At 37.9% G+C, this 27,172-nt stretch overlaps 1 protein-coding gene and 1 long non-coding RNA gene across 3 annotated transcripts in view; one reads left to right on the top strand and one right to left on the bottom strand.

Annotated features, from left to right (window-relative positions):
• LRRC8C (leucine rich repeat containing 8 VRAC subunit C) overlaps positions 1-27,172 on the top strand; it is a 131,102-nt gene that overhangs the window by 66,825 nt on the left and 37,105 nt on the right. Inside the window, exon 2 of one of the 2 annotated variants that reach the window (XM_045584363.1) lies at positions 10,124-10,220. The exons of the other annotated variant lie outside the window; for it this stretch is intronic. The gene's annotated coding sequence lies outside the window, so the exon portion shown is untranslated. The remainder of the gene's footprint in view (positions 1-10,123; positions 10,221-27,172) is intronic. 2 annotated transcript variants of the gene reach the window in all.
• LOC123652697 lies at positions 13,004-27,077 on the bottom strand. The gene is made up of 3 exons (XR_006742164.1): positions 27,068-27,077; positions 26,276-26,279; positions 13,004-13,088 (listed from the first exon to the last, which is right to left on the bottom strand). It is a non-coding gene; the product is annotated as an uncharacterized LOC123652697 (long non-coding RNA).

Genomic DNA, 27,172 nt, shown 5'->3' with positions numbered 1-27,172 from the left:
CACAAAGTATTCATGATTAGAAGAGATACACAAAGGATCTCAGTAGCTAACTGCCTTGAACTTCCATGACCCAGAGGCTCCGAACAGCTCGGTTCCTTTTGAGATGAGTGAGCCCCACTGGACCTCCAAGAAACACTACAATTGACCAAATGTGGTCCAGGTAGTTTGGGTCTGCAGCCTGTTTTTGTAGAGCCCACTTGCTGAAATTGGCTTTCACATTTTTTGAAGGGTTTGAGATATTTGTAAAAGACTATGCCACATAGACCAGATGTGACCTGTAAGGCCTAAATATTTACTCTCTCTCCCTGTATAGAACAAGCTCACTGATCCTGCATTATAAAACAACATTGACAGCAGTGCTGTATCCAAGTTTTATAACAAATTTCCTGTAAGGCAAACACTCTCTAGTGGACTAATTCAACGATTTGCTCTTGGTAAGAACATTTCATAGGAAAAGAAACTGGTTAGAAAGATGTTAGATTTGACATCAAAAGAAAATAACATTTGGTTGTTTGACAGCTGGTCAACTGTGTGGGCGGTAACCAATTTCCCAGTTAATGTCATTAAGGTTCATGAGAATCAATTATTTAAGGATTATATCAGGAACACTGATTTCTTTCTCGGAGGAAGTTGAAAGTTATACAAACAGATATGAGACAGTTTTTCTTTTGTAAGGCAGCCTGTTAGTATATTTTAAAAGCGTACACTGGATTGTGAGAACAGAAAAGCAGACTCTAGGGATCTGTTGATGCCACACTAACTCTTACACTTTAAGGCTACATAGCTAACGGGGAGATGAAAACCTTGGGGGAGAGAGAGAAGACCACCACCAAGAGAATCAGAGCACTGAAAAGTTGAATCTGTGTGGGACAAATGAAAAGCACATTGGCATGTTCCAGTTCAGATGATGACAAGGAGAGATTTCATAATTACTTTCAGGGGTATGAAGGGATCTCCAACTGAATGTGGAGAATGGTTGTACATCTCTTCTGAAAGAGATAAAAGTTTCACCTATAGCCTAAGGATTTAAAAAGAAGAATTTTCTGTCATCAAGCCATCAGCCTTTCTACAAATTTTTCTAGAGGCTGGGTCTCAGGCAGATTTTAAAGCTACAATTGAGTTCCTACTCTCTGCCATGGATGAAGTTTGATCTTACCTAAAGGTTTCGCCAGATAACCCTCAAAACCAAACCGGATGCCGTGCACACCAGAGGGGCTGTCCTCTGAGATTAGAATCCAACCGCGGTCCCTGGGACTGACTCTGTGACAGAGGGGTTAGGGTAAACAGACAGGTGACACAGATAAGGAGGAGAACAGAAAAAATATGTGCACGTATTTAACTATCTGCAGAGGGAAACAAAACTATGGCTCATAAGGCAAAGACCTGGAGAAGGAGAGGGAGCCATTTATATCTGAGGAAAAAGAGAGCCAGGCAGAGGGAACAGCAAATAAAAAGGCATGCTCCTGGCGTGGTGGAGGAACAGCAAGAAGGCCAGTGTGGGGGGAGGTTCCTAGGGGAGGAGGAGGAATTATTTAGACAGTGTTGTAGGCTCATTAAGAGTTTTGTCCACCTCTATTCTGAGAGAGGAGGAGCCGTTAGAGGGTTCTGAATAAGGGAGATTCATAATCTAACTTGAGTTTTCAAAGGATCACTCTGTCTGCAGTGTAGAGAAGCCATTGGCCAAATTTTAGGCTTCAGGACTTTTGCAATCTTTTTTATTTTATTTAATTTCTAGTTATTGATTTGAGAGAGAGAGAAAGGAAAAATATCAATTTGTTGTTCCACTTATTTATGCATTCATTGGTTACTTCTGGTCTGTGTGCTCACTGGGGATTGAACCCACTACCTTGGTGTATTGGGGTAATATTCTAACCAGCTGAGCTATCTGGCCAGGGCAGGGTCTTCAGAAATTATTGAAGACCCCAAACAGCTTTATGTGGGAGTACTTTTAGGCATTTTCCAAGAATAGTAGATATAGAGAACATACAATAAATGGTGTTTTTTTTTCAGAATGCAGAAGCTTCCTAGAAGGGAAGCCTCGCTCATATTTTCTTAAATACATAATGAACTTGACAATTGTCATATATTGCCAGGCACTTTTCTAAGTGTGTATCATTCAAAGAGGTTGGCACAGAGCTGGATTTCAAACCTAGGTCTTTCCAGCTGTAAAATTTGCACTATAACCACCACTTTATGTTGAACAAAATGCTGAGCAGAAATGACTTTTACTTTTTTTTAAAAAAAAACATTTAATCCTCACCTGAGGATATTTTTCCATTGATGTTTTAGAGAGAGTGGAAGAGAGAGGGAAAGAAAGAGAAATACATTGATTGGTTGCCTCCTGCACACATTCCAAACAGGACCCAGGCCAGGGAGGAGCCGACAACCGAGGTACGAGCCCTTGACTGGAATCAAACCTAGGAGGACTCATTAGTCCACAAGGCCGATGCTCTATCCACTGAGCAAACTGGCTAGTGCTAGTTTTATTTTTTAGATTACTGTTGCTGCTTATGACTACACTTAAGAGTTTAGATGTTCAATGAGGTAATATATACATATTGGTATAAGGTAATAACAGGAGTATTTTTATTTTACTTGGCATATAGTGTTTTAGACTAAGGACTTCATATCACTCCAGATGTACAAAACAACTGTAATTACTTCATAAAGAAGGTAATTTGCACAAATTACTTTTGAAGTTTGTAATAAAATGCAATGAGCCCTGACTAGTGTGGCTCAGTTGATTGGAGTGTTATTCCATATACTGAAAGATTGCCAGTTCGATTCCCTGTAAGGGTTTGATCTCTGGTTGGGGCATGTATGGAAAGCAACCAGTTGATGTCTCTCTCATATTGATCTTTCTCTCTCTTTCTACCTCCCTCCCTCTCTCTCCCTCCATCCATCCTTTCCCTCTCTAAAAGAATCAACATGCATATCCTTAGGTGAGGATTCTTTAAAAAAATTAAATATATTTTTATTGATTTCAGAGATTAGGGGAAAGGGAGAGAGAGAGATAGAAACATCAATGATGAGGGAGAATCATTGATCAGCTGCCTCCTGCACACCCCTCACTGGGGATTGAGCCCACAATCCAGGCATGTGCCCTTAGCCACAATCGAACCCGGGACCCTTCAGTCTGTAGTTCAACGCTCCATCCACTGAGCCAAACTGGCCAAGGCTTTAAAAAAAATTTTAAGCAATTAATATTATGTCCATGCTCTAAGTAGGAGCATATCCCGTCGTTATGTGTGATAGTGGCCTCAGTAAGCAGTGGACATTGTGGTTTAGCAGAAAGGTGCTTAGTAAGATGATATTATCTGTTTCTGCAGAATGTTCAGGGGACCTGTTCTTCAACAGAAGTGAAAACTGTTTCAGACGCAAACTGGAGCTATGCACTAGGACCATATCACATTTTGAGAATTTTATACACAATGACAAAAATGTTTTAGGGGAGGCAGTAAAGAGCGTTGCTAATGTTGAGCGGCAGACGCATTTATAGAGGATCCGGGGATGTAAGTGTGTGACCAAGAGCATCGCTACATTTACTCAGCTGTAATGAGATGCGTCTTTAAATTGAAATACCCCATGCTTTCAAAAAGCCCCCTTGTGCCAAGTCCAAATCAGAGCAGAATAGGTCCCTTATAAGAGGAAACCGCAGATCTTGAAAACAGTGGTGTTCCTTGGTGTTCTTTGGCCGCGCTACTGTTTGGTTTAACTAACGCTTCTGGTGATGGAATTGCTTGAGTCTCAGAATTAGTTTGCTTAGAATTTTTATGTTTCTGCCAGACCTCTTCCTGTTGACATATTCAAAATGAATAAAAATTACTTGTGTGACATCATAAGCAGTGTAAGTATAGTACTTGAAACCAGTCTAAGGCTCTGATATATTAATTAATTTATTTGGGTGTGTTTGCTTGGAAACCTGGAATGAAACCTGTTTTAGAATACAATCTGAAAATGAGTTAGAAAATATTTAACCTCCATAACATTTTAAAATAGTCATTCCACATCTCTTAACATCTCGTACTCCAACTAAGGCATTTATTTAATGGAAGTGGAAAAGCCTGCAGTATTTTAAACACAGTATTTTAAAAATAGACAGCTATGTCCTCATTTTTAGAAAGATTATACCAAAGTACCATCACTGTTTTTATATTGGAATCACCTGTGAACCAGAAATCCTTATTACTTTTCTAAAATTAAAACTATTTGATATAAAAAGTTGAACCTATGTATCATAAAGTAAAAAACTATAAAATATAAATTAAAAATTTGAATGTATAGTATGCTGAAAATGGGCACTTTTCCAATAAGAAAATGGAGTTTCTGTACTCTCACTTAGCTCTTGGATGAAGGAGATTTTCCCCCTTTAAATTCTTTAAAGTTATTGACAAAGAGAAGAGCTAATATATTTAAACCCAAGTGAACAGAGCAGGTAGGGAAAGTGTTGATCTTAGACTGCATATGAAAATACACAGCCGCAGGCTTCCAAAATAGAACACTGGAATTATGGTCTAAGACCCTTTCAGTTAAGAGGCGGTATAGAAACTTAAAAGGAAACAACTCTAATGTAATTACACTCTCAGTATAATATAAATTTAAAAGAAAGCATCTTTGATATTATTAGTTAATAGGAAATTTTGAATAATATCACTCTCAATTCCTAAAAAATCCTCTGTAAAGGAAAAATACTCTTTCCCATTAATTCCTAAATTAAATCAAGAATTCAGTTTTCAATTTTGTTCTTACTATTGTCCATGAAATGTTAGGTTTAGTGATTTCTAATAATTGGCTCTAAAACAGATTACCTGCTTGCCACTGTGTAACCCCAGGTGGGAGATTTAACCTTCTGAAGCTTCCATTTCTTTTGTAAGAGTAAGTTAATAGTGCCTAGAACCTAGGTGTCGGTGCTTAGAAGTTAAATAATAGGATACATGTGAAGTGACTGACACCATCTAAGTAGAGAGTAAACCTTAGCTCCCTTTGTGATGGAGATGAGGTTTCCCTTTATCTGTAAGGAGATCTTTGCTAGGTGAGATTAATATTGCTATACTACAGAAAAGCACCTATAAAAATAAAAATGGACCCCCTCCAGAACTACTCTTGTAATGTTCAGAGCATTTTCTACATTCAGAAAATTCTGGAGGGGTAAGTCGTTGCTATACCTATGGAGCTCCTTGTCACATAAAACCATTACTATTCAGACAGCTAGGCCAGAGGCTGGGAGTGCTCGAAGGAGCAGGGCAGCCTCTGCCCCTGCAGAGTTCAGGGTCGGGGCGGGGAGACCGATGAGTATATAAATAACGCAGGGGAGTGAAGAAGTGAACAGAGCAGGTAGGGAAAGTGTTGATCTTGGACTGCATATGAAAGTACACAGCCACAGGCTTCCAAAATAGAACACTGGAGTTATGGTCTAAGACCCTTTCAGATGTTATCCTAGTAGCGTGTTCTTCCCATGGGGGAGCCTGTGGATCTGGGGAGACGAGAGGTGGGGTCTGAGGTACATATTAACTAAAGATATGATTAGCCTATTCCTTATACTTTGTAACTATAAGTCCATCAAGTACAATACTAAAATCATTTTAAGTTTGTGAACCCTACATTGGGAGGTCCAGATAAAACTCTTCTTCAAGACCTCATCTGATGTGTTTTTTATAACAATAAGAGGAAATAAGATGTTTCTAAGGAAATGTGTCAATCCCACCTGCATGTTGGAATTACTTGGGAATCTTTTAAAAACAAACCTCACCCCAGGCAGTCTGACTTAACTGGACCCAAGCATTTTCAGCTGATTCGAACGTGCAACCAGTATTGAGAATCTCCGTTCTACCTACACACATTTTGTTTCCTCCAAGTTGTTCTAATACATTTCAAGAGACTGGCTCAGCCCAGATTCTGTCAACTGGTTTTCCAATTGGCATTTCCTAGTTTAATATCAGCCCATGTGTTCTCCCTTTGGAAACACATGTCACTTTTTGCCATTTCAGTAAGTAATTTAAAACTGACACTCTGTGCAGAGACTCTGTTGGAGGGCAGGAAGCTTGCTTCCCTAGCAGTATGCCTTCAGAGAGCAATTCTCACCCTCAAAACATAATTCACTGTCCTATTTTATCATATCACTATAGCATGACCAATCCACAGGTTTTGTTTTAGAATCTTCTATTCAGTCATTTATCAGGTTCTTCCTGTATACCCTGAATCTCTCATGCAGCGGTTTGAAGCCTATTTTTATATAGGAATTTGTAGCATTCTATACTTGGTATGTCAGTCTGCCCATATACTCCCATGCTCTCGATTCATCACTTAGACGTACACGTGTCCTTTGCTTATCTCAATTTATGTGACATTTCTGTATAGATTGTGTTTCTACACGGAAATGTTACCTGTATTATGCATACTAATTAAAATATCTATTAGGATGGAGTTGCAAGGTCCTCTACAGGAGGAGGCTGTGGGGAGTGACCCTGCCCCAGTGCTCCTAGGCCACAGGTGGATGCCCATGACCACACTGCTAGGAGCTGAAGCCTCTAGGCCAGTGGTTCTCAACCTTTCTAATGCTGCCACCCTTTAATACTGTTCCTCATGTTGTGGTGTCCCCCGACCATAAAATTATTTTCGTTGCTACTTCATAAGTGTAATTTTGCTACTGTTATGAATCATAATGTAAATATCTGTGTTTTCCGATGGTCTTAGGTGACCCTGCTAGCAGTTCTCCACCTGTGGGTTACAACCCACAGGTGGAGAACTGCTGCTATAGAGCCTAAAACCATTGGAAAACACAGATATTTACATTATAGTTCATAGCGAAAAAGAGGTAAATGAGGATGCAATTATCAAACACAGTTGTGGTGGAATGACTGGCATGTCAATTTTGCCTTTCCCTAAATTTCTCTGATGAAAAACCATATGATGGAAAATTTACTCGATGTTGTAGCAAAGGCAAAGTTTGTCCAAATGATATAAATTTTCCAGAATACCCAGCATATTTTAAAAAAATAATGATAAAGATTCTGACTAAAAATTTCATTGAAAATATTTGTTGTTATATCATTAAAATGTTCATACTACCTAAAACAATCCCATTAATATATTAATAGCATATTTCGCAGATCTAGAACAAACACTCCAAAAGTTTATATGAAACCAAAAAAGTACCCCACATAGCTGCAGCAATCTTGAGACAGAAAAACAAAGTTGGAGGGATCACAATACCAGATATCAAGTTATACTCCAAAGCCATCATAATCAGAACAGCCTGGTACTGGCATAAGAACAGGCATGTAGATCAATGAAACAGAACAGAGAACCCAAAAATTGACCCAAGCCATTATCTTCATAATTAATATTTTACATTAGAGGTAAGAGCATAAAGGTAGTTTCTTCAATAAATGTTGGGTTAATTGGAAAATACATGTTTAAAAAAATGAAATTAAACCACTAATGTTATACATGAGAATAAACTCAAAATTGATAAAAGTCTAAATGTAAATCATGAAACTATAAAAATCCTTGAAGAAAATGTAGCCAGCAAAATATCAGACATCTCACATAGCAAAATTTTTACTGATAAATGCCTATGGCAAGACTAACTATGAAAAAAGTAAAAAACGGGACTACATAAAAAGAAAAAGCTTATGCACAGCAAAAGAAATCAGCAAAATGAAAAGGGAACCCACTGTATGGGAGAATGTATTTGCAAATGATACATCTGATAAGGGGTTCATTTCCAAAAGATATAAAGTACTCAGACAACAAAAGGAAGATAAGCAAACCAATAAAAAGATGGTCAGTGTACCTAGACATTTCTCCAAAGTGCTCATAGAAATGGCCAAGAGACATCTGAAAAAATGCTCAATGTCACTATTCATCAGAGAGATGCAAATTAAAACAACAATGAGGTATCACCTCACACCTTCCAGATTGGCTATTATCACTTAAGTCAACAAATGACAAGTGCCAGTAAGGATGTGGAAAGAAAGGAACCTTACAACTCTTGGTGGAAATGCAGATTGGTACAGCCACTATTGTAAACAGTGTGGAGTTGCCTCAAAAAAATTAAAAATAGAACTGCCATTTGACCCACTTCTAGGAATATATCTTAAGAATCCTATTGTAAAACACCAATCCGAAAGAATATATGCACCCCTGTATTCATAGCAGTGTTATTTATAATAGCTAAGATCTGGAAAAAGCCCGAGTGCCCATCAGTAGATGAATGGATAAAACAAAAAACAGACAAACAAAAATACACACTGTGATGCATTTACACAATAGAATACTATGCAGCTGTGAAAAGGGATATCTAACCCTTTGAGACAGCATGAAAGTACCTGGAGAGTATTATGCTAAGTGAAACAAGCCAGTCACAGAAAGACAAGTACCATATGATCTCACTTTTATGTGGAATCTAAAGAACAGAATAAACTGGGGGGGGGGGGGGGGGGGGGGGGAGGGCGAGGGAGAGGGGAAGAAGATCCAGGGACACAGAAGGATGCAACAGACAGGATTCTTAGAGGGAAGGGGTGAAGGCAAGAAAAGATCAACCAAAGCACTTGTCTATAATAATGGGGCAAAAGCCTGGTAAAGGGATGGACGCAGGGAGGAGGGGCTCAGTGGAGGGAAAGAGGACATCTGCAGTACTTTAAACAATAAAGATCAGTTTTTAAAAAATGTAATATGTTCAAAGATACTAATTGCTCTAGAGAAAAATGAGGCAGGGCAGGAAAAATGGAGTGCTGGATCTGTGGGTGGGGTTGTAATATTACATCGGCTTTGCAGGAATATCCAAGCAAGGGCTGGTGAAGGCTTGGACCAGAGTAACAGTGACCGAGATGGTAAAAGGTAGTTGGAATCTGGAGTAAGTTTCAGCAAGTCCTGAAGAAGGTCAGGGGTTGGGCCACATGGATATCAATAAGAGGGGAATTCCAGACAAGGAACTAGAAATGCAAAGCCCTGAGGAAGGGATGAGCCCATTGTTCGAGAAGTTCCAGCATGGCTGGAGCAAAGCAAGAGTGAAGAAGGCTATGCCGCTGTTACTGGAGTTGTGGGGGGCGTGCCAAGTCTGAAGGGCCTTGTGAGGTTTTTGTACAGATTTTGACTTTTCCTCTAAATGAGAAATGGTTTTGAGCAAAAGAGAAACTCGGTAATTTATAATTCTGGCTGCTCAGTTGAGACTTACTGTATGAGTCAATGGTAGAAGCAAGGAGACCAATTATGAGGCTACTGCAATAATAATTAGTTGAAAGATAATGACATGGACCAGGGTGGATAGCAATGGAGATGAGTCAGAAATGATTACCATCTGGATACATTTTAGATAATTTGTTGCTTTTAAATAAATGTGTATCCTAGATTTTCCCTATTCCTCTTAAAAGATAGAGCCTCAGAGTCTAGTAAGGGGCCCAAATGATGCTTGTTACAGCAAACGATTACCTTTCTGGCTCTTGAATACTACAAGTTCAGTGTATTTTTTTTTTTAAGAATGACGATATTGTTCATTTGTTCCACTTCTGAGTCACCATAACTTCCCACAGTCTTCACTTTCCCATTTTTCTGCACTTGTGTGTTGCTGATCATTTGCCATTGAGTATCTTGACCCCAATCATCAGTGGTCACTACTGCACTGCTGTTGCTTAGAAAACGCTTGTTCTTCTCTTTTATTCCATAGCCGGGAGAACATCACTGCGGCAGCCAGTGAGAGTGGAGGTAAAAACATGATATTGCTAATGTTACAAAGGAGCCCAAGGTTCAAAATCAGTCAGGCTGAGAACTCCTCTTTTGATTCTTGTCTTTCCTCTTCCAACTCCCTGAACAAGGCAAAGGAAAATTTCCCTTTTCAACCTCCACATAAATCTCCTAAGAGGCATTTTACGCCTTCTTTGCCTCAACTATATCCCTAAGCATCATGCAGGTGTTATGAAAAAGTGCAGAGTTGCAAAAGAAATCTAGTGGTTCTTTCCCCCAAAACCAAATGCACCTAACTCTAAATTCTGGTATCCACAGAAATGTTTCTGTTATATATGTTTCACAGTGGGGGATTTAAGAATAGTTATGCACTCATTTTTCATTCATTTATTCAGCAACTATTGAGTATTTTTTTTGTTTTTGTTTGCTTATGTTCCAGGCACTGTTCTGCATACCGGGAGATAAGAGTGAACAAAACAAAGCCCCCTTTTCTAATGGAATTCAACTTATAAGGCGGGAGACAGAACAAAACACAAGTAAGCACATGTGTAATATATCGGTTAAGATAATGCTGTTGAGAAAAATAACTTGGAGGATGAAAAAGGTAACACTGGGATGGTAGCAAGTTAGTATTAATATTGTAAAAATGATGATCAGAGAGTGTGTTTCTGATAACACATTTGTGCAGAAAAATGCAGGAAGCAAGAGTGTGACCCAATCCCACATCTGGTTGGAAAATGACCCTTGCTTGCTGTTAGTCCTTAGGTAGTTTTCTTCTCTATACATATACTTCCTAAGGGACTCCATTCTGTCCTGTGGCTTTAACTACTTCCTATACCATAATCATTCCCAAATGTATGTCTTCAGGCCAGACCTTTCAACGCTGGCCTAATACATCCAGCTGTTAATGGAGCCCTTCCACCTGGACGGCTGACATCTCAGGATTAACATGTCTCTGGAGAAACTCTTCCCCACTCCCTCCCCACAGCTGCTCCTCTGTAGCTTCCCTTTCCCTTTAGGAAATGCAGTTCCATCCTTTCTGATTTTTAAGTCAGAAATCTTGGTGTCATCTCCCTGTCTCAAACTCCACATCGATCCATCAGGTAGATCATGTGTTCCTTAAATCGGGGAAGACTGGAGAAGGAAGAATTTGGGAAACTTGGATGAAGAAATTGAGGTAAAATAGAAAGCAGGGCAGAAGCAGAAGTATCTGCAAGGTGGTCTCTGATGATATGAAGAAAGCTGAGGCTGGGGAACTCAGTTGAAATCACATCAAAGTCAGATTCCTCTAACAGAGCTGCACTTCGGAGTTGTCCGATACATTTGGATATGTCTTAAAAATGAGTTGGTAGCACGAAGGCTGTGGCACCATGGATTGGACAGAGACATTAGGTACCCTTGGGAATTTTTTCCATAAGTTCATCTAGAGCATTTTCTACTCCCTGCCTCTGGAAACATTGTGGGGCCTGAGTGGGAACAGCAAAATGCAGAGTCATAATTTTTAGGAAGCAGTGAACATTTGAACCATCGTTTTTAAAGGAAAACTCATCCTCTCTGTGGGCCCATCTGTGATAAAGCAAAAATACTTCACTGAAACACCAGGAAAGGGAGATTCTGGTCATTTTCTAGGGACAAGAGGTGGTTAATAATTGTCTTGACCAAATTAATTGGAACAAGAACAATGAAAAGGAAGTGAGTAGTTGCTGTCCTTCTATTTTAATTTGGTGTACATTTCCCAGTATTCAAATTCCCGGTACAGAGGGTGCTTGTTGCTTTGCTGCACTGAGTTCCTAGAAATCACACACTTATCCCACTGAAGGATTGGAACTGTGTGGAATTTGGGGATTGCATTCTCCACCCAAGGGATTAGCACCAGACCAAAAAAAATAAAAATAAAAATTGGTGTAATCAAGAGTACAGCATAAAGGCCCCCTGTGGCTGCGGTAAAATTCCGTTTTTCTAGAAGAGTAAGTCCCATACTAGTAATTCCTTTACAGAGAGGGCGGAGTCCTTTCTAACCTTTAAAGAAATCTTTCCTCAGACTGGACTTCTCTCCCAGCACCAGATTTTAGGCTAGATTGTGCAAATCGCAAATATGCCCTGAATTCAGTCCTCAGATAGCAAGCTGCACAAATAGATGTTTTTACCAATGGATGATAGGCTGAATTTCCAACAAAGGAAGTTGTTAGAGATGATAAATTTATCTCATGAAGTCGAATGGGCTTGGGCATTGGCACCTGTCATACCTGAGTGGGAAGTTTTGCTGCGTCATTCACAGACTTTGTAACCTTGGAGAAGTTACTTAGTCTCTCTTTGCACCTTCCCTTCACTGTAGAGCCAAGATAATACCTACCTCATGGTTTTATCATGGAAGTTAAAAAGAAAGCTCAACAGATAACATGTTTAATGCCGGGCATTTAAGAGGCACAATAATATTAAATGTCCATGGTTATACTTTTCCTTTCCCATTTAACACAAATGTTTCTTTCAAAGTTTGTTTCTTGTGTTTTTATAAATAACTAGAGTCCCATTGCACGATATTCATGCAAGAATAGGGCTTCCTTCCTCTGGCTTCACTCCAGGCCGCCCGGGAGCCTGTAAGTCCTCGCTCCTGGCTGGAGCACCACTCCTGGAGCTCCTCCTCTGCTCCCTCTCCCCTCTCATAGCAGGGGTCCTGTCCCTCCAGGCTGCTCCATGCCTGCATATGTAAATTAACCCATCATCTTTGTCAGGTTAATTTGCATACTCCTGATTGGCTGTGGGCATAGCGGAAGTATGGCCAATTTACATGTTTGTCTATTATTAGTTAAGATTATTTTTTAGTGTGATGCCTCAAGTTAGAACTAGAGGCTGCAAACACCAAGGAATTCTTACTCTTAATAGTAAACTCTATTCCACACTTATCAGGTTTCATTATTAGCTTTATTGATAGTATATTGAGTGCTACTTTCCTACCCAGTACTGTAATAAGTGATTACCACAATTATCTCTTACATAGTTTACAACCCTGTGAAAAAAGCTATACCCTTTCCCCCCTTTTAAATATGAAGAAAGAGAAGGATTTAGGGACCTGCTCATGGTCACCCAGCGTACAAATGGCAGAGCCAGGATTCAGAATGAGACACTTGGCCTTCAGTGCTGTGCCCTCAACCGCTATAATGCTACATTCATATGAATATCTGGTTTGGTCTTAATTACGAGAGATTATCACCTCCAAAAAAAGTAGAGATTGAGCATAGACATTATAACCTATTCCTTATGTTTATTTGTTTTTCTTTTGCCTTTTCTTGTTACTAAAGCCAGAGCTCTAGAATGAGTGGAAGTTCTGTACCATTTGGGGGAAAGTGAGTGGGTAGAAATAATACAAGAACTGAACATTTTAAATCATTTATGATCACATGTCCCTGAAGAAAGTCTAATTTGATCACTGCAGACACTTTGTTCCCCCCTACTTAATAATGTGAGTTAAGGAAAAGAAAGATACAGGGTATTTATTAGTTCAGCTTAATCCTTATTACTGTGCTTCTCCACTCTTGGATATTTTTTTTCTTTAATCCGTTTATATGTGTGTGTTTTTCCTGTCACCATGGTAAAGCTCATTCCATGGTGTGAGAGACCTTATGCTGAAAGAAGTTTTTTTAAAATGTCAAGTCTCACATTTTCATTTCCACATTTTATCTTGGTGTTACTAGGGCAACCCAAATAATTTCATTTTTTCTTTGAAGTCGATACCTTTAAAGCTCTTATACCCTCCTGCTGACTCACTCATGTTCTTATGATTTTTTTTCTCATTTAATTCCAGTAACTACTTTACACAGATGCTTTCTGCTTTTCTATAGTCATAATAGCTGATGTACTGTTGGTATATATTTACATATTTGGGGAGATTATAAATCCCACTGAGGATTTAAAAAGTGCTGTGGACCTTCTCACCAGGGGGGGGAAAAAGTTTAAGAAGTAATGGATAAACAAACAATGGGGGAAGAGATTGTCTTTTCAATAAATGGTGTTGGGAAAACTGGACAGCCACATGCAAAAGAATGAAATGGGACCACTATCTTACCATACACAAAAATTAAGTCAAAATGAGTTAAAGAGGAATTGAAGACCTGAAAACTCCTAGAAGTTTTCATAAAACTCCTAGAAGAAAACATAAGGTGTCAGATTCTTGACATCAGTCTTAACAGTATTTTTTGCATTTAACACCAAATCAAAGGCTTACAAGACCAAAAAGAAATAAGTGGGACTACAGCAAACTGAAAAGCTTCTGTGCAGCAAAGCCATTAGCAAGAAGAAAAGGCAACCTATGGAATGGGGAAAATATCTATAAATAATATATCTGCTAAGGGGTTAATATTCAAAAAAATATAAAGAACTCATATAACTTAATAGAAAAAAAAAACTAATCTGCTTTCAAAAACAGGCAGAGGACCTACATAGACATTTTTCAAAAGAAGACATACAAATAGACAACAAGTGCATGAAGAGGTGCTCAGCATCGCTAATGAGGGAAATGCAAATCAAAACCACAAGGAAATACCACCTTATACCTGTTAGAATATTTATTATATATATATAAAAGAAATAGTAAGTGTTGGGGAGGATGTGGAGAAAAGGTTGGTGGGTGTGTATGTTGGTTCAGCCACTATGGAAAACAGCATGGAGGTTCCTCAAAAGACTAAAACTACCATATGATCCAGAAATTCTGCTTCTGTGTATTTATCCAAAGGAAACGAAAACATTAACTTAAAAAGATACATGCACCCCCTTGTTCATTGCAGCTTTATTACAGTAGCCAAGACATGGAAACAACCTGAGTGTTTATCAATAGATAACACAAATGTATAAATATGTATACATACTATATATATATATATATATATATATATATATATATATATATATATATAATTTAGCCATAAAAGGACAGAAATCCTACTATTTGCAACAACATGGATCGACCTTATGCAAAATGGAAACTTTGTGGTAAGCGAAATAAGTGAGACAAAGAAAGATAAATACTATGTGATTTCATGTATATGTGGACCCTAAGAATAATTCTTTTAAAAACTGAATTCATAGATATAGAGATCAGACTGGTAGTTACCAGAGGCAGGAAGCAGGTGTGAAATGGGTAAAGTGATCAAAAGGTACAAGTTTCCATTTTTAAGATAAATAAATCCCAGAGATATAATGTTCAGCATGGTGACTATAGTTAAATGTACTATATTTCAAAGTTGCTAAGAGAGTAGATTTTAAAAGTTCTCATGATCATAAGAAAAACAGATTTAACTATGTATTGTGATGGATGTTAACTAAACTTATTGTGGTAATCACTTCACAATATATACATATATATCAAATCATTATTATTAGTATATACCTAAAACTAATGCAGTATTGTATGTCAATTAAAAAATAAATAATGGGCCAAGACCGGTTTGGCTCAATGGATAGAGCGTCGGCTTGGGGACTGAAGGGTCCCAGGTTCGATTCCGATCAAGGGCATGTGCCTTGGTTGCGGGCATATCCACAGTAGGGGGTGTGCAAGAGGCAACTGATCCATGACTGTCTCTCATCGATGTTTCTAACTCTCTATCTCTCTCCCTTCCTCTCTGTACAAAATCAATAAAAATATATTTAAAAAATAAATAAATAAATAAATAAATAAATAAATAAATAAATAATGGATGGAAAATTTAATAAATAGCATATCTAATAGTACGTCTTTTAAAAAAATATTTTTATTGATTTCAGAGAGGATGGGAGAGGGAGAGAGAGAGAGAGAAACATCAGTGATGAGGAAGAATCATTGACCATGCTGTCTCCTGCATGGCCCCTGCTCAGGATCAAGCCCTCACTCCAGACATGTGCTCCAGTGGGGTATGACCTCCTGGTTCATAGGTCGACACTCATCCACTGAGCCACGCTGGCCAGGCTAATAGTACCTGTTATTATCCAATAAGGTTTGAATAGCAAGTTATTAGAATTTATATAGCAGAGGATTTATATAAAAAAATATCTTACCCCAAACTATTCTGTTTCTAAGTTCAAACTGTAAAAGTTAATATAGCTGTTTGTTTTCATTTTTATTTCATCCCATGCAATCTCCAGCTAGGTTTTATATCTCTGACAAACTTCCTGTAGGGGTTAAATGGCCATTTGACGTGTGTCTTTTTTAATGCTGGTCTGGCTCACACAAACCCTTGGGGTTTGAATCCGTACAAAGAGCTGAGGAGCAAAGAAAAGGGATAACAGGTTTTGAGTCTCCTTGTTTACAGATCTGTTCCCCACATATTTGACTACAGCTTCTTATTTATATTTTATCTCTAATACTTGACGCATAGTAGTAATTGGATAACAAATGATGAAAGGAGGGAGGAAGGAAAGGGGGAGGACAGAAGGAAGAAATAAAAGGAAGAAAAAAGGATGTATCAAAGGGAACAAAGAAGAAAAGTTAAAAATAGCCCAAAGGAGACGATCCTCCAACCAGAGACTGACTATCCTCAGAAGTCTGTTCCTAAGCAGGAACTGGAACATAAGTGTGCTATCTGCCCTGCAGGCGGGATTTCTTTTGGGCGGATGCAGGGAGAGCGGCAGTGTCTGGCCCTCATCGTTGCCACTTGTGTTCAATCCCAGGAAATTACTGAGCAGCCCCCTCCCTGGTGTGACTGGCCCACTGAGGTTCTAGAGCAGTGGTTCTCAACCTTTCTAATGCTGAGGAACTTTAATACAGTTCCTCATGTTGTGGTGACCCCAACCATAAAATTATTTTCGTTGCTACTTTCATAACTGTAATTTTGCTACTGTTATGAACCGTCATGTAAATATCTGTGTTTTCCGATGGTCTTAGGCGACCCTGCTAGCCGGTGAGAACTGCTGCTGTAGAGCCTAAGACCATCGGAAAACTGTTTTTTTCCTAAGACCAGCAGGAAAAACTGTTTCGGTCTACAGGCTTCTACAAGATTGCTTAAGGGTAAATTTGCATAAATGTCTTAGATAAAGACTCTTGGGGAGTCTTGGTGGCTTTTTGCCATTTTAGTCTGAGAACATGTAACTTGCTGCTCCCTTGGTCTCACGGAATCGGGACCAGCTCAGGCTACCCTGTGTCTCCAGAGACAGAAAATACAAGGTCCACCCTCATTCAAAATAAACAAAAACAAAATATTTATAGTGAGCGATGGAGGGCAAAATGATACATCTCAGAAGGGGGACAAAAAAACCATTTCACTGCAGACCTTTCATCCTTGCCCGGAATGTTCTCCTGGCCCTGGCCTCCGCCCCTAGGTAGCCATTCCCACCTGTACTTCATGTTTCCCTGCAGCATCACTTCTAACCCCCAGTAGCTCAGGCGCCTCAGAGTACTAACTACCAGAGTATCCTAAACTCCCGCTTCCTCACACCTATCACACAATTTTGATTAAACGGTTTTGTGTAAGCATTTACTACCTGTCTTTCCAACGGAATGTGAGGTCCATAGGACAGTGGTTATGTCTCTCTTACTCACTGTATATCCACATTACTGAGCTTAATACCTTGCAGATGAAAGCTACTCTGGTACTCAGAGAAAGAATGGATAATGCTTCCCGGCACTGCAGTAGGTGCTAGGGAGATAAGGATTTTCACAGTCATTCACTGCTTTTATCCTTGGGAAACATTGTGCTCCTGGAGTAGCAAATTTCCAATGATACTTCATCCCTCTCTCAGCCTCCAGAAGTAGCCCTGGGTGAATTAAGGTCGAATGGCTCTCTCCATCTCATTTCCCCAAACCTCACTTCTTTCCCACAAGAATCCTGACACTGACCCCGTTTGTAACGAAGGACACTTGAGTAGAAGTGAACCGACATGTCTTCCCAATTTCTATTTCTCTGTTGAGTGGAAATATATTTTGTTCTTAAACAATTTTAATTTATGTCTGTGTAACCATCTTTTAGGCCCCTAAAACATTGGTCTGTTAAGTTTTTAACATGGAAAAAAAAGTTTTTGACATGGGTCATCTGAAAAATAGTATCAACATTAAACAACAACCAAAAACAAACAAATCCCACAGTTGTTCCATAAACCTTCTCTCTTCCCTCGACCCTGTGCCACCCAAAAGATCATCCACTCATTCCGAAATCCCACTTCCGAACTTCCAACAAATGTTTTGAAATGTTTGACTTTTAAAAATAAGTTTCTTTTTGCTTCTTTCTTAGTTTTTTCTACTAAAGCTAACATTTTAAGTAAATTTCTGTGATCTTGGCTACACAATTTTTTTTTTTTACTTTTTAGGATTTGTGATCAATACTTAAAACCTCCCAATTTAACAATTCATGAACTAGTTTTGCTCCTTTTATGCATCCCAATATCCACTTTTTCATCCAATTGATGAAGTTACTGGACAAAACCACTTCTGAAACTGTCTTAAGATAACCAAGTGCCACCATGCAAGTTGGTATATTGGTCAGCTTCAGTATCTTGTTTTCTAGGCCTCTCAACCACTTTAAACATAAATATGGCAGGGTTCTCAATATCTTTGAGATCGTTTTCTCAGGAAGACTTTATCTGGCCCCAAGATTAACAATAGCAACGGCAAGTAAATAGTTTCAAAATACTATGCAGTTTGTCTATAAAGATGGTATTGAGTTTGGTCTTGTTCCAAATTGCTGACAAAGTATTCAAATGAATAGTCTGAGATCTCACACTTACACTGTTCTCATAACTTTGTTTTTAATTCATTATTTATTTATTTGATGAATAAATATTAAGCACCTATTATGTGCCAAAGATTGTTTGGTGCTGGGAAAATAGTGGAGACTAACATTAACCCAAACACCACACAGATGAATGGAGAATGGTGTCTGTGACAGGGGCCAGCCATCAAGGGAAGTCCACTTGGGGGCCTTTGGTGTTGGACTTGACCTGGTCAGGGAGGTCAGGGATGGAGGTCAGGTGAGCAGGTGGTGGTAAAGCTGAGCTCTGCAGGTTGTATCAGAATCAGCAAAGCAAGTGGGGTTTAAAAGAATATTCCAGTTACAGTACTAGCACCACAAGTTCCTGCTATTTATTGCTTGTATCTCCTTTTAGTGACCTTTGAGAGCCACACACGTCACTTGATCTTTGCAATTATATAATGTCTATCACCTAGTTTCATGTTTTATTTTGTTTTGCTATCGTTTTTGCCTTTGTTTTTCACTAAATATATCACTTCAAGAACAGATGTATTTTCATGAATGATTCATATATTCCAAGCATTTCTTCTGTTTAGATTTTTGTCAAAGTCTAGGTCGGAGAGGCAAGTGGCCTTTGACCTACTCTCCTAGAGCCTTGTATGCCTCCCTCAGATCCTAGGATCTGAGACTCTAGAACTATCGAATATCATCATATTAGATTTTATTTAGCTTTGCTGTAAGAAATAAGAGTTGGAAGAGGGAACTCATAAAATGTCTTACTTGGAAAAGATGGCCTTTAAATCAATATGTTTAATTTAGAGCCAAACTCAAAAAAAATATTTTTCTTGTAGGCACAAAGTCTTGAATTAAATATTTATTGGTTGGATGGACAGAAACCAAATATTCTAATGCTCATGTACATTCGCAGCAGTTTTAATATCCTGACAGTGAAAGTTTGGGACTTGCTGATTTCCTCCTGCAGAGCTGGGTTTTTATTTCTTCCCTAGAGGCTTGAGACCCAAACATCTTTCTTCTATCACTTGACGGAGCACATCCAGGGGGAAAGACAATGAGCTGACTTCCTGAGAACCTTCTTGAAAAGCCCCAAACAGAATTACTCAGAAGTTAGTTTTTCTGCTATTAGGAACCCTTTTAAGATCCCTGATCTTAAAAAGGAAATTTTAGATGGGAGGTTCCAGTAAAGATGAGTTTAATGATAAAAAGGACAATAAAAACGATCAGACTATAAATCCATTCCTCTTTGAATCTCTCACTTTAAACACCAATCTCTTATTTCCTGAGCAATGTTTACTGTTTCCTACTTGTTGTATTTAGCGTAGTTGGAAATTTAAAAATTTTTACCCCATTAAAAACAAGCAGCTTAGTGGGAAAGTTTTGATAACAAGTTGCTTTAATTCCCTGACACACGTTTGGTTGACTGTGTTTTAAGTACCAGTCTGTCAGTATTTGTGAAAAGGTACTTATAAAACACACCAAACTTCCTGTTGGAACCAAAAAAGACAACTCCTCCCCCTTCCCCTCTATAGAATCATTTGGAATTTAACTCAACAAACTATTGAGCATTTTAGGCCATGGAGCTAGCAATATGATCGAAAAGGTGACCCTTGCCTTTTCAGATTATTCTGCATTCCACAGGGTGAAAAATAAACAAAAAACATTAGTTTGAATGTCCTGAAGGGCAGGACTTTTCCTGTGTTCTCCACCTTTCTCTCTTTGGATCTTACAGCATCAGGAAAAAAGGAGCCCTCCTCATACTCTCCAAACTTGTTTGGTTTGCATTTTCTGTCCTATGCATACGTGCCTGCTGCTTAGAGCTATTGGGCTTTCTTTGCTCAAGGGGAAAAGTGGATTGGAGATAAACCTCAGTCTCTTCTTTTCCTTTGGAAGAAGACATAGTCTTTAAAAACAATCATTTCAAACTACAAAAACAAATTCTAGGCTTCATTTTTTAATGTTGAGACTGATAAAAAGAACTGAAACCTTGTCAAAATCACATTTGGCTGATATTGAGAGTTTGAGGGGAAACACAGTCTTTTCAAGGATTTGGGATCCTATGGGGGAGGGGTGGGTAAGTATACACTCTGCCTTCTGGAAAACTGTACCTGATTTAAAGGAGATAGAGACGACGTGGAATGAAGAGGTGACTGAGAAGACCAGTGGGATGCAGAGAGACCTGAAGCCATATTTCTCAGAAAGGCTGTAGGTATATTCAGAATAACAGAGATAAGGGAGGGAATGAGTAACTAGTGATAATCTTTTCTGGTCAGTTTTTTAAAGACTATTAGATTACATGTTAGCCTCACTTCAGAAAAGAAAAGATTTCTGAATTTAAATTTACTTAAAATATATGGAATAAGTATTAAACAATTATCATTGTCATACTGATGTATAAATGAAGTATTCCAAACCATTATATTACAGACAAAACTTTAATGTTTGTACTTATTTTCTGTCACTTGTTTCTTAATAGGGTAAGAAACAAGTGACAGAATATTTTTTTACTCTGATAAGGGAGTAAAAAAAATCAGCCATTGGGTACAAGCTGAGAACTAAGAAGTCATTGGTTGACACATCCTGTTTATAACAAATGACAGAACATTGTGCATTAAAATTCCAGTGAACCTTAACTTTGAAATTATAAATTATTTCTGACTCTGTTTCTCTTCTCCAACATTCTCTTTGGTAGAGGATGTTCTTTGAATAATCATTATTTATAATGTGAAGCTATATAATAATAGTCACTCTTTTATTTATCATAGTGTCAAAGTTTATAACAGGATCCTATATAATAAAAGCTTCATATGCTAATTGTCTGACTGTTCAGTCGTTCGGCCAGTCACTATGACGCACACTGACCAGCAGGGGAAGACGCTCCGACCGGTAGGTTAGCTTGCTGCTGGGGTTCAGCTTATTGGGACTGGATGAGATGGACCAGACATGCCCTGGAGCCCTTCTGCAGTCCCTCCTCCCAGCCCCGATTGTGCACCCCTGGGGTCCCTCAGCCTCGCATATCAGGACCCCTCGTGGGATGTTGGAGAGCCAGTTTTGGCTTGATCTCCGCAGGCCAGACCGAGGGACCCCACCAGTGCACAAATCTGTGCACCAGACCTCTAGTAATGACATAACAGAAGAGTCTGGCCTTTACTACAAAATGCATGATAGCGTGTGTGTATCTGTGAGTGTCTGTACATGTTTAGGTCTAATTTAGTTTAGCAAATATTTATTGAGGGTCTATTCAAAAGCATTATGCCATATTCTAGAAAATGCAGAGATAAATAAGATATAAACCCTGTTCTCAGTGAAACAAAAACAAACACCTCTTTAAGTGCACCATTGGCACAGGAAACAATAATCACATTACAAAGATCAGTCACAACAATAAGAATTTAAATTTTAAAAAATGCTTTTATAGAAATCTCTTTAATGCACATTCTCCTATGAGGATACATGTGAGTGAGGTAGGCACTTTGTCTGCTGTGTTCACTTTCATTTTCCCAGAATCTAGCACAGTACCTGACATATCTTATACTCATAATTAGTTATAGCACATGCATAAATAAATGAGGGTAATCTATGCTTGTGAGAGAATAATCGGCTGCTGATCATATGTACCAAATTTTTAGTGGATTCAAAGGCTTATGAATACGATAAACAAAACTGTGGAAACTATCATGCAAACTAGAACCCTTGAGATGGATGGTTTGAAGTAGAGTGATTAAAAGGATTTTTCTTTAAATATGTGTAAAGTATAAGGAGGAAGAATTATAATACCTTCCTGTTATGAGAGAGAATAAGAATTGCTAGAGGAGTCATGTGGCTCCCAACCACCAATCCCCTTAGGAAAATAAACTCAATTTGAATATTTTCCAAATTATGTGACGGGGCCACTAATGTAATGTATGACATCATAGAAATATTGAAGGGGATGATAATACAGAAATATACTGGGTTGCAAGTTGAACCTGCCTCATTCTATTCCTTCTGAGTCTAAAGTTCTCATTTATGGGACTACTAAGAGCACTGTAGCTCAAGAATCATTTAAATGTATTTATAACATTTTATTTAAAAAATTTTTATATTGTCAAATAGGAACATGAAAAGTGAAATTGAGTATGGGAGATATTCTATTTAAACTATTTGTTTCTTAGTATATGATAGATTCGTTACATCTGGATCAGCGTGATGTTGTATTAACTAAGAACAATAGAGTGAAGAGTAAGATTTGGTTAGAAGTCAGGACTCACCATTACCTGTGACTCTTAGGCAAGTCACCTAATCTCTCTTGACTCAGGTTTCTCACTCCTAAAATGAGAGCTGTGGACTGGATGATCTCTGAAGTGCCTTCAGGTTTTATAATTTTATAACCCACTTGTAACTTTTAAATTAAATATATTTCTATAGAGCCATATAATTATGTCTTCTTCAGTGGATTTTTCTAGAAATAGTTTGTCTCCTGTACCACAGCTGCAGAGTTAAAATGCAATCTATAGTCATGCTCTCCCAAGAGAGAAAGATATCATTTTTTTATGTAATTGGAAAACTTAGCTTTTTCCTCCTGATTTTTATTTACATCTGTGCAAGCTAAAGGAAAAGCAGTTGTTTCATAATTGAGTGTATCCTGATGACTTTATTTTGATTTATGGAGCCTTTGGGTACAACAGAGAAGAACCATAAATAAATCGTGGCGTTTCTGGCCTGTTCCTTTTTTTGCACTCTTTGTCCATACTGGCCTCAGATGTGCAAAAAATCTGGCCCTGTGCTGCAGGATTGTCCTCCCCTGCCATTACTCAGATGCACACTTTGCCTTTCCAGTCATTATTTCTAAAATGAAAGGCAATTACACCCCTTTTCTTCATTATAATTACTATATCCTAACTAATTTATTCAGCAAATATTGAGTGCCTACCATATGCCAAGCAGTATTTTCTAGGTAGTTGGGATACATTGCTGTACAAAACACAACTGACAAAGTCCTTGCCTTCATGAAACTTACATTCTTGTCGGAGGAGACAGACAACATATTAAGGAATATATAATAAGTATTTGTTGACAGATTGGATTGGGGGTGTAAGAGACAAAGCGGAGCCAGGGATGACTCCAAGATATATGGCCTCGGCAACTGGAAAGATAGAGTTGCCATCAACTGTGATAGGAAAGTTCTGAGAGGAGAGCTTTGGTGGACATACGGGAGGTGGGGAGAAGGGAATGGAACTAGAGTTGGTTTGGGACATAATTAATTTCATGTGTCTAGTGGCTCTCCGATGGAGGTGTCAAGTAGGTAGCTGGTTCCATGAGTCAATACTGGCATAAATTTGTGTTTAGTACAGATGCTAATTAAAGCATTGTTACTAGATGTATCTCCAGGAGAATGAGTGAGTTAGGAAAAAGAAAACCCCAAAGACTAAGCACTGGGCACTCCACAGACAGGTCAGGGAGAAGAAAAGGAAACAGCAAAGAAGTTAAAGAAGGAACAGCCAAGGAAGAAGAAAAATTTAATGGCTCTGGTGTCCTGCAAATCAAGTAAAAAATGGTCATGCCCTAGCCAATTTGGCTCAGTAGCTAGAGCATCAGTTTGGAGACCAAAGGGTCCAGGTTTGATTCTGGTCAAGGGCTCGTACCTTGGTTGCAGGCTCCTCCCTGGCCCAGGTCCTGGTCAGGGCTTGTGCAGGAGGCAACCAATTGATATGTTTTCCCCACGTCCATGTTTCTGTCTTTCCCTCTCTCTTCCACTCTCCTAAAAATCAATAGAAAATTATCTTCGGGGAAGAGAGGGCATGTATGGGGGAGGGAAGGGGTGGTGGGGGCCAATGGTATATGTACAAAGACAATAATTTAATTAAAAAATTAAAAGAGAGAAAGAAAGAAAAATACCTTTGGGTAAGGATTAACCAAAAAATTTTTAAAAAGAAAAATATGGTCATATTGTTCCAATGCTGCTGACAGAGCAAAAAAGTGAGGGCTGAAAATTGAGTGTTAGATTTATCCACATAGATGAATAATATATGTAGTCAGGGGGAGGGATTCTGTAGAATTCATATTTTACATGCTCAGGAATTACTGAATTGTTTAATTTAGCTTTCAAGGAGCCACTTATCATGTTACTGATATGAAGAATGGGCCCTTGTTTCCTTGAACCGTGTATGATTGTACTCTCCAAAGGTGTTGCCAGAAAAAATCTGGAGCAAAGCCTGTGTTAGTTGTATCCACCTGCTAGCCGTAGAGGAACAATGGTAACAATCAAGTTTGAATCAAAGTAGAATAAGTTTGATATTCTTCAAGTCATGGGTTAATAGAGTAGAATTTGTTCTGTGTCATTAGTTCAGGAAAATATAATACTAAAATTTTCCTGAGAGGAATGAAGATAGTTTTAGGAAGAGCCAAATAGATGAGAACAATAAGAAACTCTGGGTTTGCAACTACTTTACCAATATTCTTTAACAAAGGATTGTATGACATGATAAATTTGAGAGGGGACGATTTTTGGCTAATAAAGCCATTAAAATGATTTTTGATAATAAATGTTTTTAATAAAAGAAGTGCACATTGATTTCTGCAATAAGACACAGAGCAGAAAAATTTAAAACTTTATATGTTTTAATTAAAAAATACCAGAATCTCTTGATTGAACTTGAAATGCTATATTTCCAAAGACATTACTTACTTAGACAAACTAAAATCTTACATAACAAGTTGGAGACATATATATATATATATATAATTTGCATTTCTAAAACAAAAAAAAATTAGTAAAAATAAAATTATGCTGATTGAGCTTCTGGGGGGGGAAAGCTATTTAAACCCAGCAGTTTATTCAGAAATGACTGCTACAGATTAAGATGTTAGTTCTTGAAATGGTACAAATCACATGAAAACTATAACAATAATGAAAGAAAACTATAACTATAATGTATGACTTTCAGAGGTGCTGACATTTGTGTAAGAAGAATACTAAACATTTTTCAGTTAAGAAAGCAAAAGGTCTGTCATCCTCTTTTCAGTTTTTTATTTTTTTATTGATTTTTTATTTCAAACCCCCCCTTTTTTTTGCATTAAAACTTATTCCAAAGATTACTGCTGTTGTGCTAGATACTGACTTTGAGTTTTATGATATGTTAAAACAATAAAATCTGTATGTACATTATACATCTGTGTGTATATTATACATCTAACTGCATTTATATGTAGTGTATATATATATATATACATACATATATATATGAGCATGTACATACAAGGTGCCCATAAACACACACACACACACACACAAAAGAGGTTACATACATTAAGAGTTGAGTTGATAACACTAAAAGTATGTCATTTTGACCATCTGTTTCTCTAACAAATCTTATAGTCTACCTTAACTAGGTTGTGCCAGTATTTGGAAGCTATAGATAACACTTAAGTTTCTTAGATTCTTAGAATATTTTCCATATTAAGAGAATGATGCCTGTGAAGACAATTCAGCCAAAACCTTGAGGCACCTCAACTATAATGAGTACCCAGGATTTTTTAAGGAGAGTGATAAAGGAACATGAGCCTCTATCTTAGTGGTTCTCTAACCCTAGTAGCCTAAACCTTTTTAGGGGGTCCACAAGGTCATAATTATTATTTTTAAAACTCATCTAAGGATATATTTATTTTTAGAGAGGAAGGGAGAGAAAGAAAGATTGATGTGAGAAAGAAAGATTGATGTGAGAAAGAAACATCGATCAGTTCTTTCCCCTCAACCTAAGTATGTGCCCTGATTGGGAATCAAACTCACAACTTTTTTTGGTATATGGGATGATGCTCTAACCAACTAAACCACCCTGGAAGGGCCATAATTATTTTTTAATGCTAAGATGCCTTTTGCCTTTTTCACCTGTGGTACAAAAGCAATGGTGGGTGAGGTATCTTAGGATGAATCAAAATAGAGGCACCAGACTGTACTATAGAGATTATATTCTTCATTTGCACACACTACTTAAAAAAATTGCCAGTTTTATGTAATGTCCTCATTAAAGCAGTAAACTTATTATTTTAATATCTCTCAAGCCTTGGCTGCATATTGTATTAATACACTGTGGTGAAGGAGAAGAACATATAAAATACTTCTGCTACCTTTTAAAGTACAATGGGTGTCTCAAGAGAAAGTCCTTATTTTAGTTGAAAGTTGAATTAGCTTCTTTATCATATTATACCATTTTTACTTGAATAAAACAAATGATCATTCAGACTTCAGTATGTGGAAGACATTTTTTCAAAATGAACAAAGTGACACTTCAAAAAGAACAACTGATATATTGGTTGTATTTGCTGCCAAAAATGAAATTCAGACTTTCAAGTGATTACAATTTTGGAAATCTTGTACTCACCACCATAAGTTTGACAGCTTTGCATTACTTAAAAGTGTTTCTGATGAAAGTAATGGTGATATTAATGAATGTGATTTTTTTTTAATCCTCATCCAATGATATTTTTTCTATTGATTTTTTTTCTAAGAGAGTGGAGTCGAGGCAGTAAGGGAAAAGAAAGAGAAAAACATCTATGTGAGAGAGAAACATCGATTGGTTGTCTCCTGACCAGGAACAGGGATCATACCTACAACTAGGATACGTTCCCTTAACCAGGAATCAAACCTGCAAACCCTTTGGTCCATGGGCCGATATTCTAACTATTGATCAAAACCTGCCAGGGCATGAATGTGATTTTTTAATATAATTTGTCAACACTTGGAAGAGCTACATAACTCAGTGATCTAATATTTTCCAGTTGATCAATGCATATTGTTATAAAACCATGCGTAGGTAAAAGATCTATTCAAAGTACAAGATAGA

This window comes from Pipistrellus kuhlii, unplaced genomic scaffold (assembly GCF_014108245.1).
Source record: "Pipistrellus kuhlii isolate mPipKuh1 unplaced genomic scaffold, mPipKuh1.p scaffold_m20_p_2, whole genome shotgun sequence".
Classification (NCBI taxonomy): domain Eukaryota; kingdom Metazoa; phylum Chordata; class Mammalia; order Chiroptera; family Vespertilionidae; genus Pipistrellus; species Pipistrellus kuhlii.
This window is presented reverse-complemented; position numbering and strand designations above follow the sequence as displayed.